Here is a 15,750-nt window from a genome sequence, read left to right as displayed (position 1 = left end):
CTAAACTAGGGAACCTTTTCAAGAGGGGACTACCTCTGCAGCACGAGATTGATTCTCCGGTAACACACCAAAATCCGTTATTTTTGGAAAATTTATCCAACAGTCTGCAAATACCTTTCCTTACTCTAGTCAAATGTTCAAGCTTCTAAATAAACCTCTTTCTATTTTGTCCAAAGAAAAAATAATACATCTAACACCGGTTAGGTTGTTCCTAATAGGACAAATACATGACTAATTCTGTACAACAATTTTAGTGTCCTCAGCAAAAAGCAGGGACCAACCTCTGTGGATACTATGTTTGCAGACACATGATCTCCATCTGCAAATCTGCTGATAGTTGTGACGATCCTCGCGAATTAGTACCAGTAAGTCTATCTTAATTAATATCTTCGACTCCACTCATATGGCACATTCTGATCTTAAAAATACTGTAGCTCATCTTAAAACCGAGGACCCCTGAACCGCTCCCGACTGGTGAATTGTTAATGGTTCAGAGATTTATCAACGACTTCTTCCTAGATCACTACATCAATCCCACTGGTGATAATGAAGATTTCAGCATGCCTTCTCCTGAAACATTGAGTAAGAGCTAGCCGCTAAACATATACGCATGGATCCATTGTATTCCATCTGATGAGGTCTTCGTATTTCATACACTATGATTAATTATGTAATGCATATATGGGTGGACAAATCATTAGAATTTAGCTACCATATGTTCAATTGCAATTGTTGCGAAATCTGATGAATGTTCTTCCTGTGGACACTATTTGTTCAATTGAATATTGTGGTGAATTTGCTTTTTGCGTGCCGATTCAAAATGGGATATTTTTGTTTATTTGTTCAATTGAATATTGTGGTGAATTTGCTTTTTGTGTGCCGATTCAAAATGTGATATTTTTGTTTATTTGTTCAATTGAATATTGTGGCGAATTTGCTTTTTGCATGCCGATTCAAAATGGGATATTTTTGTTTTAACTTGGCAATTGCTCCGCACACGGTTCAACTAAATGAGTGTGTGCGATCCACATCGGAAAGCATACGTCAATTGTAGCGGAACCGTCGGTGATACACAGCAGATCGCAAAGGATTTGCAGCGCTAGTACGTGTGCGCAGGGCCTCCGGAACTGTTTGTGATATCGCGTTATCGCACACGAGAACTCGGAGTAAACCGTGCCCAATGTAAAATACAATCCCAGTCGTAATTTTTTCAGGAAACGTGTGGGATCCTAAACGAAAAGCACACGTCACTCTTGCGGCAACCGTCGGTGATACCCAACAAATCACAAACGGCTGCAGCACTTGTATGTGTGTGAAGGGGCACCTGAACTATTTATGATAGAACATTATCGCAGACGGTAATTGTTGGGAAACGTGTGCGATGGAGTCTCGCATGGCAGATGGGTTACGCAGAAAACTCGTGTGCGATGGGGCACAAATCGCACACAGTTCGTATGTTGGCCCGTGTGCATTACATACTGTTTCCCAAACGGTTCATTACGACAGACTGTATGGTTTCACTGCATCATTAGAAATGTTTAATCACCGGTACCACACGTGCGAAAGAATTTAGTGTGTGCTGCATCGCACACGATTACATTTTGGAAGGCCTCTGGATCATTGCTCCATATCCCCGATGGTTTCTGCGTCGTGTGGGAAGGACACCCTATCACCCACACTCACTTGGCGACGGTCCCAAATGCCGTCGCGGAAAGGGGTTAAAAACCGTTTGTATGGCACCACGCGCACCAGTGAATGAAAATCTTTTTTGACAATACTGGAGCAATTGCCTTAGCGAAGGAATCCAAATTTCACAAAAGAACCAAACACATCAAGAGACTTCAACTCCATCCGTGATCAAGTCAAGGAGGGAGACATAGAGATTTGCAAAATACATACGGATCTGAATGTTGCAGACCCGTTGACTAAGCCTCTTCCACGAGCAAAACATGATCAGCACCAAGACTCCATGGGTGTTAGAATCATTAAAATGTAATCTAGATTATTGACTCTAGTGCAAGTGGGAGACTGAAGGAAATATGCCCTAGAGGCAATAATAAAGTTGTTATTTTATATTTCCTTATATCATGATAAATGTTTATTATTCATGCTAGAATTGCATTAACCGGAAACTTGATACATGTGTGGATACATAGACAAAACACGGTGTCCCTAGTAAGCCTCTACTAGACTAGCTCGTTAATCAAAGATGGTTAAGTTTCCTAACCATAGACATGTGTTGTCATTTGCTGAACGGGATCACATCATTAGGAGAATGATATGATGGACATGACCCATCCGTTAGCTTAGCATATTGATCGTTCAGTTTTATTACTATTGCTTTCTTCATGTCATATACATATTCCTTCGACTATGAGATTAAGAAACTCCCCGATACCGGAGGAATGCCTTGTGTGCTATCAAACATCACAATGTAACTGGGTGATTATAAATATGCTTTACAGGTATCTCCGAAGGTGTTTGTTGGGTTGGCATAGATCGAGATTAGGATTTGTCACTCGGAGTATCGGAGAGGTATCTCTGGGCCCTCTCGGTAATACACATCATAAGAAGCCTTGCAAGCAAAGTGACTAATGAGTTAGTTGCGGGACAAGTAAAGAGACATGCCGGTAACGAGATTGAACGAGGTATGAAGATACCGACGATCGAATCTCGGGCAAGTAACATTTGACAAAGGGAATAACGTATGTTGTCATTACGGTTCGATCGATAAAGATCTTTGTAGAATATGTAGGAGCCAATATGAGCATCCAGGTTCCGCTATTGGTTATTGACCGGACAGGTGTCTCGGTCATGTCTACATAGTTCTCAAACCCGTAGGGTCCGCACGCTTAACGTTCGATGATGATTTTGTATTATATGAGTTATGTGATTTGGTGACTGAATGTTGTTCGAAGACCCTGATGAGATCACGGACATGACGAGGAGTCTTGAAATGGTCGAGAGGTAAAGATTGATATATAGGACAATAGTATTCGGACACCGGAAGTGTTTCGGAGGGTACCGGGTACATATCGGGTCACCAGAAGGGGTTCCGGGCACCCCCGGCAAAAGATATGGGCCTAATGGGCCAAGAGGGAAAAGCAGCAGCCAGCAGGGGCTGCTGCGCCCCCCATATGGGCCGAATCAGAGGAGAAGGAAAGAGGGGAAAATATAAGGAAGGGGAGGGATTCGTCCTCCACCTTCCTTCCCTCCTCCCTCCTCCTTCCTCCCCCCTCTGAAACTTATGGAAGGGTAGAGGCCGAATTGGGGAGGCGCCCAAGTAGGATTCCTCCTACTTGGGGTGCCCCCTTGCTGGTCTCCTCCCTCTCCCACCTATATATACATGGGGAGGAGGCGCCAAGAACACACAACAACATCTGTTAGCCGTGTGCGGCGCCCCCCTCCACAGATTACACCCTCGGTCATATTCTCGCGGTGCTTAGGAGAAGCCCTGCACGGATCACTTCACCATCACCGTCACCACGCCGTTGTGCTGACAGAACTCTTCTACTTCCTCGACACTTTGCTGGATCAAGAGTTTGAGGGACATCATCAACCTGAACGTGTGCAGAACTCAGAGGTGTCGTACGTTCGGTATTTGATCGGTCGGAACGAGAAGAAGTTCGACTACATCAACTGTGTTATCAAACGCTTCCGCTTTCAGTCTACGAGGGTACGTAGACACACTCTCCCCCTCTCGTTTCTATGCATCTCCTAGATAGATCTTCCATGAGCGTAGGAATTTTTTTGAAATTGCATGCTACGTTTCCCAACAATCATGTCATAGTTCTTATTGCATTACTCCGTTTTTCCATGAACTTAATACACTAGATGCATGCTGGATAGCGGTCGATGTGTGGAGTAATAGTAGTAGATGCAGGCAGGAGTCGGTCTACTAATCTTGGACATGATGTCTATATAATGATCATTGCCTGGATATCGTCATGATTATTTGAAGTTCTATCAATTGCCCAACAGTAATTTGTTTACCCGCCGTACGCTATTTTTCTCGAGAGCCACTAGTGAAATCTACGGCCCCCGGGTCTCTTCTTTATTATATTTGCCTTCAAGATCTATTTTTATTTGCTTTTATTTTCAGATTTATTAATACAAAAACACAAAAATACCTTGCTGCAATTTTTATTTATTTATTTATTTTATCTCGCGTTCCCGCGAGATCTATTTATCCAATCTACTACAATTTTACCTATCCTTTTACCCGTGAGGGATTGACAACCCCTCTGTTACGTCGGGTTCCAGGTATTTGTTCTTTGTGTGCAGGAGTTGTTTACGTGGTGTTGTGTGGTTCTCCTACTGGTTCGATAACCTTGGTCTCATCACTGAGGGAAATACCTACCGTAGCTGTGCTGCATCATCCCTTCCTCTTTGGGGAAATACGATGTAGTTCAAGCCGCATCAAAAGGAATTTCTGGCGCCGTTGTCGGGGAGACATCATCAACATCTACCAGGTTCCTAATCACAAATCTCATATCCTTGCAATTTACATTATTTACCATTTGCCTCTCGTTTTCCTCTCCCCCACTTCACAAAAATTTGCCGTTTTGTTCCTCTTTGTTTTCGTTCGCCGTTTTCTCGTCAGATCTGCTTTGTGTGCACTTCACTTTTTGCCGTTATGGATAGCTCTTCTTCTATTGCATGCACCCTCGAGAACAAGGTTCTTAACTGGGGACGGTAGAATTTAAAAGATGCTTGTTATAGGATTTGCAATGCTCATAATAGATCTACTGTAAGCAATCCACCGTTGTTCTTCTTCGCTGTTTTTATGTGGGCATCACCACTTGGTATAGATTCGTCCTTGATACGATTACCGGTGGAAATTTCTTGATGTGCCCCTCTCTTGATGCTTTTAATGCTATGGGAAGTTTAGTGGGACCACCACCTCTTAGGATTAATGAAACAACCTTAACTCTCGAGCATGTTATGGAAAGGCTAGATGCTATCGAAAAGAAAATGCTCACCGAAGAACACATTGAGAACTTGGATAGAAAGATGCATAATTTTGCTAGTAGAATTGGGTCAAAAGAGGGAGAAGTTCTTAAGTTGTTAAAAGAAAAGGGGGCCATAATTCATGAAAGAATTGAAGAAAGCCTGTCTCGTATCGATAGATTGGAAGAAATCTTTAGTAATCTCAGCACGGCTTTTGCTTTCGCTAAAACTATTGAAAAAAAACTCCCGTAAAAATTAGCAAGATCACTCAAGCTACTAAGAACAAGGGTGCAACTTCTAGTAATAATGATAAAGGAGACCTTAAGAAGATTAGTATTCACCCCGATTTTATTGAAGTGATAAGAGACCCTACCGGCAAGAATGAATTTCTCAAACTTGTTCCTAGAAGTATTGTTGTTGAAAATCTATATGATAAATCCTTGAAGAATTCTAAGTGTTTGATTGAAGATTTGGAAAACAAAGATGACAACACTTAGATCTTTGCCTTATGCCTAGCTAAGGGCGTAAAATGATAGCGCTTGTTGGGAGGCAACCTGTTGAGGATATAGACCTTAGAGTCACCCGCCAGGAGGGGCCGGGTTACTCTAATGGTCATTACCAGAAGCCCGGGGCCAAGCCTGAAGACGATGGGCCAGAGATGGGCTTAAGACCCGGATATGACTTAAGGCCCAGAGTTACAATCATTATTATGGTAGAGCTTGTAGTGTAAGGCAAGTATAGTTGAGAGTCCGAGCCGGACACTCTTATGAGCCGGCCGGGACTCTGAGGGCTGCTGGGCGTCAGCCTCCCTATATAAAGGGACGACCCGGCAGCGGTTTGGGGACAAGAACAATCTCATCGAAAGCCGGGCATAGCAGTTTAGCTCCCTGGTGATCGTAACCCTAATCAATACCACCTCAACTGGACGTAGGCTTTTACCTTCACCGTAAGGGGCCGAACCAGTATAAACCCTCGTGTTCCTTGTCCCGCATTAACCCCTTCAAGCTTCCTAGTTGCGATGGCTCCACGACTAAGTCCTAGCTCGAGGACATCTGCCGTGACAATTCCACGACAGTTTGCGCCCACCGTGGGGCCAGCGCACGGTGGATTTGAGTTCTTGAGGGGTAGCTTCGAAGGGCTCAAGGGATACGCTGTGGGCCGGATGACCAAGAGTCGTCGCGGCAAGCTCTACATCGACGATGCAAACTGGGGCCCCGACGCCGGCTCAATTGAGTACGGGTACCGGGTCCCCTTCGGCGGAATTCATGTTTTCATTGGCAAGATTGGTGAGCCGGGCCCTGAGCCGGGTCTCTGCGCCGATCTCATCGAGAAGGCTCAGCGTGCGCGACCCGCCCGGGCCCGGCCTGCCTTAAGGCATGCTTTTGTGGGGTGTATCCATGGAGGACTCTCTGATCGATCTGGATCTGGTGATGAGACGGCCGCCGGCTCTGACGGCGAGTCGGCCACCGATGAGTCAAACTCGTTATACCAACTTCAAGAGGGCAAGCTCATGGGTTGTTCCGAGGGTGACAGTATTCCGGACCTATTTGAGCCGCCAAGTCAGGTTGGAGTTTTTATGGCTGGTGCGCAGCCTGTTCAGAACCCCGCTGCTGGAGCAGGAAACCCGGTGCCTTCTCCGGCTCAGGTGCTGATGGATCTCACGGACAAGATGACGGCCCTGCTAACCGCCACGGTTGACCCGGCAGATCAAGCTCAGCACGATGCAGAGGTGGCACAGTTAAAATTGGATCTAATGAAAGCTAAAGAGGATCTTGCAGCGGAAGGGATCAGGCTGACTGCGGAGAGGGCGGCTCTCGATGCCCAAACTCAGCTGATCCAGGCGCAGTCCTTCCAACTCACGATGGATCAGAACGCGGCCAATGAGGTCATGAGAAGGAGGCATCAAAAGACCCAATCTCGACTCCCTCCGGTTTACGATCCACGCAATCTCTTCAACACACCAGGTGCAGGGTCTAGTAACCCGCCAGGGGTCATAGCGCCCGGGTCTGGACCCCTTATTCAGCCACGAGTGATGGGGCCTCCCCAGGTGCCCCCTGCCCCGCCTCAGTACGTGCCAATACCCCCGGGTCATTATAATAACCCGCTGGAGAACATGGTCGCTGCGGCAGCACGGCTGGCGGCTCTCCCAGTTGACGGCGACTCTCCGACGGCTATTGAAACCCGCCGGGTCAGGGAACTCCTTCAGACAGCACTGGCGCAGCAAGAGGCGTACTCCTACAGCCGGGACAGGATCCACTCGACCCCTCGTCTAGGCCAGAGCCCGAGTTACAGCCGGCACATGGTCTCAGCAACCGGCTCAAGTAACGTCCGACGCCATGACCCGCCCCCTGGCCATGGCCCGGCTCACAATGGAGCCTTTTACGCAGCAGACCAGGACAAAGCGCGGCAAGAGGCAGAGCAAGTGCCTCAATTGATGGCTTACCAGACCCCCCCCCCCCGGCTTATCCGACAACTTCCGTCGACGTGGGTGTCCCTACCAGGACCGGGGGTGTCCCTTGTTTAGTGCCAGCTATCCGTAATGAACTTCTACCTAAGGACTTCAAGGGCCCTAGGAAGGTGCCTAATTACACAGCTGACTTACAACCCGCAGCCTAGATCAAGAGTTATGAGATGGCTATGGAACTGCTGGAGGTCAGTGAGGCGGCCATGGCCAAGTATTTCACCATGATGTTAGATGGGACTGCCCGCACTTGGTTGAAAGGGCTACCACCGAATTCCATTGGGTCTTGGGCTGAGCTGAAAGCCCGGTTCATCCAAAACTTCAAAGATACCTGTAGGCAGTCTATGTCAATCGTGGATTTGACTAACTGTAAGCAGCAGGAGGGTGAGTCTACGACACATTGGGTTCGCCGGGTTAAGGAGATCATACACTCGTCAGACAAGATGGATGCCGGCTCAGCGGTTTTAATGCTGGAGCAGAATTGTCGTTTTGTGCCCCTGAAGATGAAACTCGGGCGGCTTAAACGCGACTGCAGTGATATGGGTACACTAATGGCAGCTCTTGTCAAGTACGCCGATTCTGATGGTACCAAGGATCCCCCTTCAGATGATGAAAGGACAGGGAAGGGAAAGAAGAACGGCAATGGCAAGGGTCCTCAGTTTAACCCGGGGAACCAAGGAGGAGGCAAGCGCAAGGCCGATGGCAGCCTAGAGTTTGTAGCCAACGCCAGCTCACAAGGTAATAACCAGCAACGCAAGGGGAGGCCCCCTCCCCGAGGCGGCGGGTCAGGTCCGACGCTGGAGCAGCTGTTGAATGAACCTTGTCCAAGGCATGGCTCTAGAGAGAAGCTGGCGACTCACCTGTGGAGGATTGTGCGATCATGAAGGCCTGTAAGAATTACAATGGCCCGGGCGGCGGCTCAGGCGCCGGCGGCTTTCATGGCCCGGGCGGCGGCTCAAATTCCGGTCCTCAGAACGGTCAAGGGGGCTTTAATCAGCAGTCTGGCCAGGGTCATCAGCAGCAGCAGGGGGGTTATCAGACCAATCCAAAGCAGCTCAGCGGTGGACAGTATCATGTGTTTACCACCAGTCTGTGTAAGCGAGATCAGAAGCTTCATAAGAGGGCAGTGAATGCTGTTGAGCCGGCGATCCCACGCTACTTGCGGTGGTCTGAGCAGCCTATAGTGTGGAGTAGGGAGGATCACCCTCCCCGGGTGGATAACCCGGGCCACTTGGCCTTAGTGGTGGCTCCTCAAGTGGGAGGATATAAGTTCACAAAGGTGCTCATGGATGGAGGCAGCAGCATCAACATCCTCTATTATGACACTTTTCGCCGTATGGGGTTGGTTGATAAGAACCTTAGCCAGTCAAACACTATCTTCCATGGTGTGGTACCTGGTAAATCGGCTTATCCAGTCGGCAAGATCGAATTGGAAGTGGCCTTTGGTGATGAGAACAACTACAGGGTGGAGAAATTGACCTTTGAGGTGGTCAAGATAAGAAGTCCATACCATGCTATATTTGGACGGCCGGCTTACGCCAAGTTCATGGCACGGCCGTGTTATGTGTACTTGCAGCTCAAGATGCCGGGTCACAATGGGACCATTACGGTTCACGGCAGTCGGAAAGTGGCTCTGGAGTGTGAGGAAGGCGATGCGGCTTATGCAGAATCTGTGTGTGCTACAGAGGAGTTGAAGTTTTACAAAGACAATGTTGACCCAACAGATATGACCTCTCTGAAAAAGCCAACTATAGAACAAGAGCCGGCAATGAAATTTAAATCGGCTGATGAAACTAAACTTGTTGATTTTGTTCCAGGTGACTCATCTCAGCAGTTTAGCATCAGTGCAAATCTGGATCCAAAATAGGAAAGCGCGCTCATCGAGTTCATCTGTGAGAATAGGGACATCTTCGCATGGAAACCTTCTGACATGCCAGGTGTACCTAGAGAACTCGCTGAGCATACTCTCAATGTTGATCCGAAATTTAAGCCGGTCAGGCAGTTTCTTCGGCGGTTTAATGAAGAGAGGCGGAAAGCTATTCGTGAAGAGGTGGCCCGGCTCTTGGCGGCCGGGTTTATCGTTGAAGTCTTTCACCCAGAGTGGTTAGCTAACCCGGTGCTCGTACTCAAGAAGAACGGCACTTGGCGGATGTGTGTGGACTACACGGACTTAAACAAGGCGTGTCCGGCTGATCCTTTTGCCCTCCCCCGTATTGATCAAATCATTGATGCTACGGCAAGTTGTGCACGCTTAAGTTTCTTGGATGCTTATTCCGGATATCATCAGATTAAGATGGCAGTTAAGGACCAGGAGAAGACAGCGTTCATCACTCCCTTTGGAGCCTTCTGCTATGTGTCTATGCCTTTTGGACTCAAGTGTGCACAGGCAACTTACCAGCGTTGTGTACAGAACTGTCTTCATAAACAGATTGGGCGCAATGTTCACGCTTATGTGGACGATATTGTGGTTAATTCCATAAAAGAGGAAACCCTGATAGATGATTTAAGGGAAACCTTTGATAATCTCCGGGTCTACAAGATGATGCTTAACCCAGCCAAGTGTGTCTTTGGTGTTCCTGCAGGCAAACTCTTGGGTTTTTTGGTTTCTAACAGAGGCATTGAAGCTAACCCGGAGAAGATCAAGGCCATCACCTCCCTGGCTAAGCCGGCATGTATAAATGACGTTCAGCGTTTGGCGGGTCGCATCGCTGCTTTAAGCCGGTTTATAAGCCGTTTGGGTGAGAAGGCCATGCCATTATATCAGTTGATGAAGAAAACTGATAACTTTGTCTGGAATGATGCAGCTAATACCGCTTTTGAGGATTTGAAGAAGCAGCTGGCAGAGCCCCTAGTCCTTGCTGCTCCGGTTGATAAGGAGCCCTTATTACTGTATGTGGCGGCAAACGCACGAGCCGTCAGTGTGGCTATTGTGGTGGAGCACAAGGAGGAGGGTAAGGAACATCCGGTTCAACGGCCGGTTTATTATGTCAGCGAAGTGCTCATTGAGTCCAAGCAGCGGTACCCGCATTGGCAGAAGCTTGTGTATGGTGTGTTCATGGCGAGCCGGAAACTTAAGCATTATTTTCAGGGTCACCCCATCACTGTGGTCAGTTCTGCCCCTCTTGGTGATATCATTCAAAACAGAGAGGCCACAGGGAGAATTGCTAAGTGGGCTATAGAACTTGGACCTCATGGTCTCAAATATGTGCCACGCACTGCTGTTAAGTCTCAGGCCTTGGTGGATTTCATCAATGATTGGATAGAGTCACAAGTGCCCGAGCAAAAGCCGGATAACACGTATTGGACTATTCACTTCGATGGGTCCAGACAGTTGGAGGGCTCGGGGGCTGGCGTTGTATTGGCTTCCCCTAAAGGTGACAAGTTCCATTATGTGCTACAGTTGATGTTTCCTTGCACTAACAATGCGGCTGAGTACGAGGCCTTGCTCCACGGTCTTCGGATGGCTAAGGAGATGTGCTTGAGCCGGGTAAGGTGCTTCGGTGACTCAGACTTGGTGGCTCAACAAGTATCAGGCAAATGGGATTCTAAGGACCCTCTCATGGCGGCTTATCGCCGCGAAGTTGATGCGATTGCTGGGCACTTTCAGGGCTACCAAGTAGAGCACATTGATCGCAGGAAGAACGAGGCGGCTGATGCTCTAAGCCGGCTAGGCTCTCAGCGAAAGCCGGTACCGCCTAACACTTTCCTGGACGTCCTGTATAGCCCTTCGGTTACGTTGCCTACGGAGGAAGACTTGGCTGTCCCTGACCCGGAGGCACGACTGGTGGCGGCTCTCCATATTATACCAGACTGGACAATGCCATATCTGGCTTACATGACCCGGGGCGAGTTGCCTGAGGATGAAACTTTGGCCAGGCAAATAACCCGGCGGGCTAAGTCAATGATTGTTATCGATGGCGAGTTGCATCATCGCAGTGTTACAGGAGCATTTCAGCGTTGTGTCTCCCCTGAGGAAGGTCAAGAGATCTTGCGTGAGATCCATGAAGGGGATTGTGGCCATCACGCCGGCTCAAAGTCCCTTGTGGCCAAGGCTTTTCGTCATGGTTTTTATCGGTTGACGGCTCATGCTGATGTAGAGGACTTGGTCAGTAAATGTGATGGTTGCCAGAGGTTCTCACGACGGGCTCATGTGCCGGCTCAGGAGCTGAGGATGATCCCAATCACTTGGCCCTTTGCGGTCTTGGGGCTTGATATGGTTGGGCCTTTTAAAATGTCCAAGGATAAGAAGACCCACCTCTTGGCGGCAGTTGATAAATTCACAAAGTGGGTGGAAGCTGAGCCAGTTAGCAAGTGCGATGCAGCCACGGCGGTTCAATTTATGAAAAAGGTGATTTTCCGCTTTGGCTTTCCGCACAGCATTATAACTGACAATGGCACCAATCTCTCCAAAGGCGCCATGGAAGAGTTTTGTCAACGCGAGCATATCCGACTTGATGTTTCCTCAGTGGCTCATCCTCAATCCAACGGTCAAGCTGAGAGAGCTAATCAGGAGATTCTGAAAGGTATCAAGCCCCGGCTTTTGGTCCCTTTGCAACGGACGCCGGGTTGTTGGGTGGAGGAGTTGCCCTCCGTGTTATGGAGCATCAACACTACTCCTAACAGGTCTACAGGCTTCACGCCTTTCTTCATGGTTAATGGAGCAGAAGCAGTCCTCCCCAGTGACATCCGTCATGACTCACCTCGAGTGGCGGCTTATGTTGAGGCAGATAATGAACTGGCGCGACAAGATGCTCTTGACCTATTGGATGAACAGCGTGATGTGGCAGCAGCTCGATCAGCGATTTACCAGCAAGACCTGCACCGTTACCATAGCCGCTGGGTTAAATCCCGGGTCTTCCAGGAAGGCGATCTTGTGCTCCGGCTCATCCAGGATCAAACAGATGCACACAAGTTATCCCCGCCTTGGGAAGGGCCCTTTGTGGTCAGCAAGAACTTGCACAACGGGTCATATTACCTCATTGACATTCGGGAGCACAAAGATTCACGTAAGTCGGAGGAGGAGATCCGTCGGCCGTGGAACATAGCTCAGCTTCGGCCTTACTACACTTGAGCCACCGGCTCTCGTGGTGTACATATTTCTCTCAGCCATGTATATATTATGATAAGCAATAAAGCAGGACCTCTGTCCTTTTTTCTCCTCCAAATATGCACGTGTTGTTCTTATTGCAAGATTACATGGTGACTTAAAGGAGGATCCGTTTTATGATCGTATTCGAATCTAGCCGTAAGCAGTAAAGTCACTTGGGGGCTTCCTGTTCAAACATGGGTCGTATTCGAACCAAAGAGAACATAGCTGTCGATACCCATTTGATTGGCAAAGCGCCGAGCTCATTGGGAGGTTACCTTTGGTCATATTTGAATCATCGTTTAACCCCTCTGAGAACCGACGTGGATCGTATTCAAATCAGCGTCGTTAAACAATTCTTAAAATCACTTGGGGGCTTCCTGTTCAAACATGGGTCGTATTCGAACCAAAGAGAACATAGCTGTCGGTACCCTCTTGATTGGCATCGCCACACCCACTGGGGGCTATATGATCGTATCCGAATCTTAGCTTAACCCCTTTCGGCCGGGTCTCTGGTCGTATTCGAACCGGAAGCCCCTAAGTTCTTCTGCTTTATCACAAGTTTACTCTGATTATGTCAAGATGTGTACGGCCGGGTCTCACTTTGCCGGCTTAACTTTGGTTTACAGTGTTAGTTGAACACCATGGGTGTTATTAAGACAAGTAAATCGGAGTTAAGATACCAACCTTGTTACCCGGGTTATCTAAACCAGAAGTATGCTTACAGGCCGCTAAGTGTGTTATTACGGCTGTGTTAAGGATATAATTGAGGACCAGTCTTTTTTGATTCATATTCCGGGTTATCTATCCAAAACACCTGATTCTCAGGGCGGTAAGCCGCCTCGAGACTTGTGATTTGCCTTTCTATGCAGGTTACCTAAAGGCACCTCTTTGAGGTTGAGAAAAACAAAGGGATGATTATGACCCGGAGAAACATCAAAGAGACAACTTCAAAAGACCTTGGCATTCAATACGTGCACGATGGCACGGCAGAGATAAACTGTTGCACCTACTCTATTACCAAACTCATCAAGTCTAAAAAGGGTGGAGCATTGTTTGGTAAACCGCCAGCCGAGTTACGATGCCCGCTGAGTTGAAGTCTCCGGCTCGTTCCTATCCTCTCCTCCGGCTGATCCCAAGACCTGGAAGGTTGATGACTTCCAGTCGATGCCGCTGAGAGCTTCGAATTGGGCTTCCTCGTCAATTAACCCGGCCGGGTCAATCTCTGGGGCGAAAGTGTGCTGACGAGCCGGCGGGATCAAGTTGAGGGCTTCATAGCGAGGGGTTGGAATCCTCTAATTCTCCGCATCATAACCCGGCTGGTACTTGGTCAAATCTGTGTCGTTCCTGATAAGGGTGGCCACCGGGCGTACTGCCTTCACGCAAGCCGCGAAGTCCTTCTGATCGAAAGCTGAGCCATCTTCCTTCAGGCTTGGATAGCCAAGGGCGATGTCCGCCGGGTCTAACTCCGGCAGGAATGCCTTGGCCCGGCTCAGCGCGGCGATCGCTCCGGCCCTCGCAGAGGCCTGTCGCAGCTCTTGGATCCGCTGAGGCAGAACGGCGAGCCGGCGCAGGACTTCTGCCAGGTGATTCGGCACCTCGTTGGATAGGGCCACCACAGCTAAGGCACGCTGTGACCCGGTGTAGAGCTGCTCCACCAGGGTATACACGGCCCTTAGCTTGGTGACCACGCTCTGGTTGAGGTTGGCACTTCTGGGACCTGTTTAACAGAATCAGATAAGCCGGCGACAAGGATGAATCATGAGATATAAACATTCTAAACTTGATGAAAGCCGGTGAGGCGACTTACCGAAGATGGCGGCCACCATTTGGGAAACCTGGCGCTTTAGGCCGGAGAGCTCAGCGGTCTTCTCAGAGAGAGCCTTCTCCGCCTGTTCCGCCCGGGTCACCAGTGCGGCCTTCTCTTCGGCCCAGGCTTTCCGCTCAGCATCAAATTCTGTCTTCAGCTTCTCTTGAGCGGCGATGCTGGATACAAACTTGGCATTTGCCTTCCGGGTCTCCATCTCCTGCGTCTTCAGCCGGCTCTTGAGATCCGCAAGGTCCGCCTCTAGCTTCTTGCCAACAGCCTGCATACATTTCCGGGTTATTAATAGTCATTATATAAGTCCCAAGCGTTTTCCAAGCAAAGACACTTGGCACTTGGGGGCTAATGCATATTGAACGTATCTATCTACATACTGCCGGCTCAATTGAGTAAGCCGGAACCTAAGTCTACAACATATTCACTCATAAGTCGTCGACTTGGGGGCTATCATGGCAAAGGTAACTATGCAGTAAGTAAGAGGACAGTAGAATGATACCTCAGATTTTTGCTGGATCTGGTTCACCATGGCGACCTCTGCGTCCCGGCTCTTGTGCACTTGGCTGATGTAGCCAGAGACGAGCTCTCCAATGCTCAAGTTGGTGTAATCGGAGAGGTCCAGGTTCACCCGGTGGGGCGGCAGCAACTCCCCCTTAGCGGAGCACTTGGCCAGCACGGTAGGTCTCCCCGGCTCAATGAACTCCGTCCGGGTAATTACCACGTCCGGGTCGTCTGCTGGTGGAGCCGAGCCGGAGGCCTCCGGGTTAATAGAAGCTTCAGTCGTTGCCTTGGTAGTCGGGGCAGTGGCCTCAGGTGCCGTGTCCATTGGAGTGGTGGCTTCGGGGGCGGAGGCAGCTGACGGTTCTTGAGCCGTCACCTCCAGTTCAGGCAAATCCGGCACTCCGGCTGACTTGGTCTTCTTCGCTCTTTTGGTGAGCTTTGCCTGGGCGCTGAAAGGACAGAAACGTTAAGCACAAAAAGAGTAAGTACAGACAAATATAATATGAGATGGTTGTCATTACCCGGGCGCGGTCTTGAAAGTCGGAAGACTCGACTGCATAGAGTCGCCCGAAAGAGGGGGAGGTCTCCTGATAATTGGAGTCAGAGGAATTGAGTGGCTGACGGATAACACCCGCCAACGGATGAAAAGGGTACAAGTGGGAAATAACCTCAGTTCGGCGCTTCCTTGTTGCGTCGGGTAACCCGGCGGAGAGGTCGGTGTCCTTGTTGGTCCGGGTATGACGCCGGCTTTCATGAACCTGTCACTTCAAAATAAATTGAGGGTCTTGATAAGCTAAAGGATGTGAAAAGCTTACTTTCCGGGTTACCCTTCGGACTTTCAGCTGTGGCAAGGGCTCCGAGTCGGAGGAAAGTGACATTACCTCTTCAACCACCGGGTTACTGGCGCCGGTGTCATCCTGTCAATGAGCA

Source organism: Triticum aestivum, chromosome 3D (assembly GCF_018294505.1).
Source record: "Triticum aestivum cultivar Chinese Spring chromosome 3D, IWGSC CS RefSeq v2.1, whole genome shotgun sequence".
NCBI classification, from domain to species: Eukaryota; Viridiplantae; Streptophyta; class Magnoliopsida; order Poales; family Poaceae; genus Triticum; species Triticum aestivum.
This window is presented reverse-complemented; position numbering follows the sequence as displayed.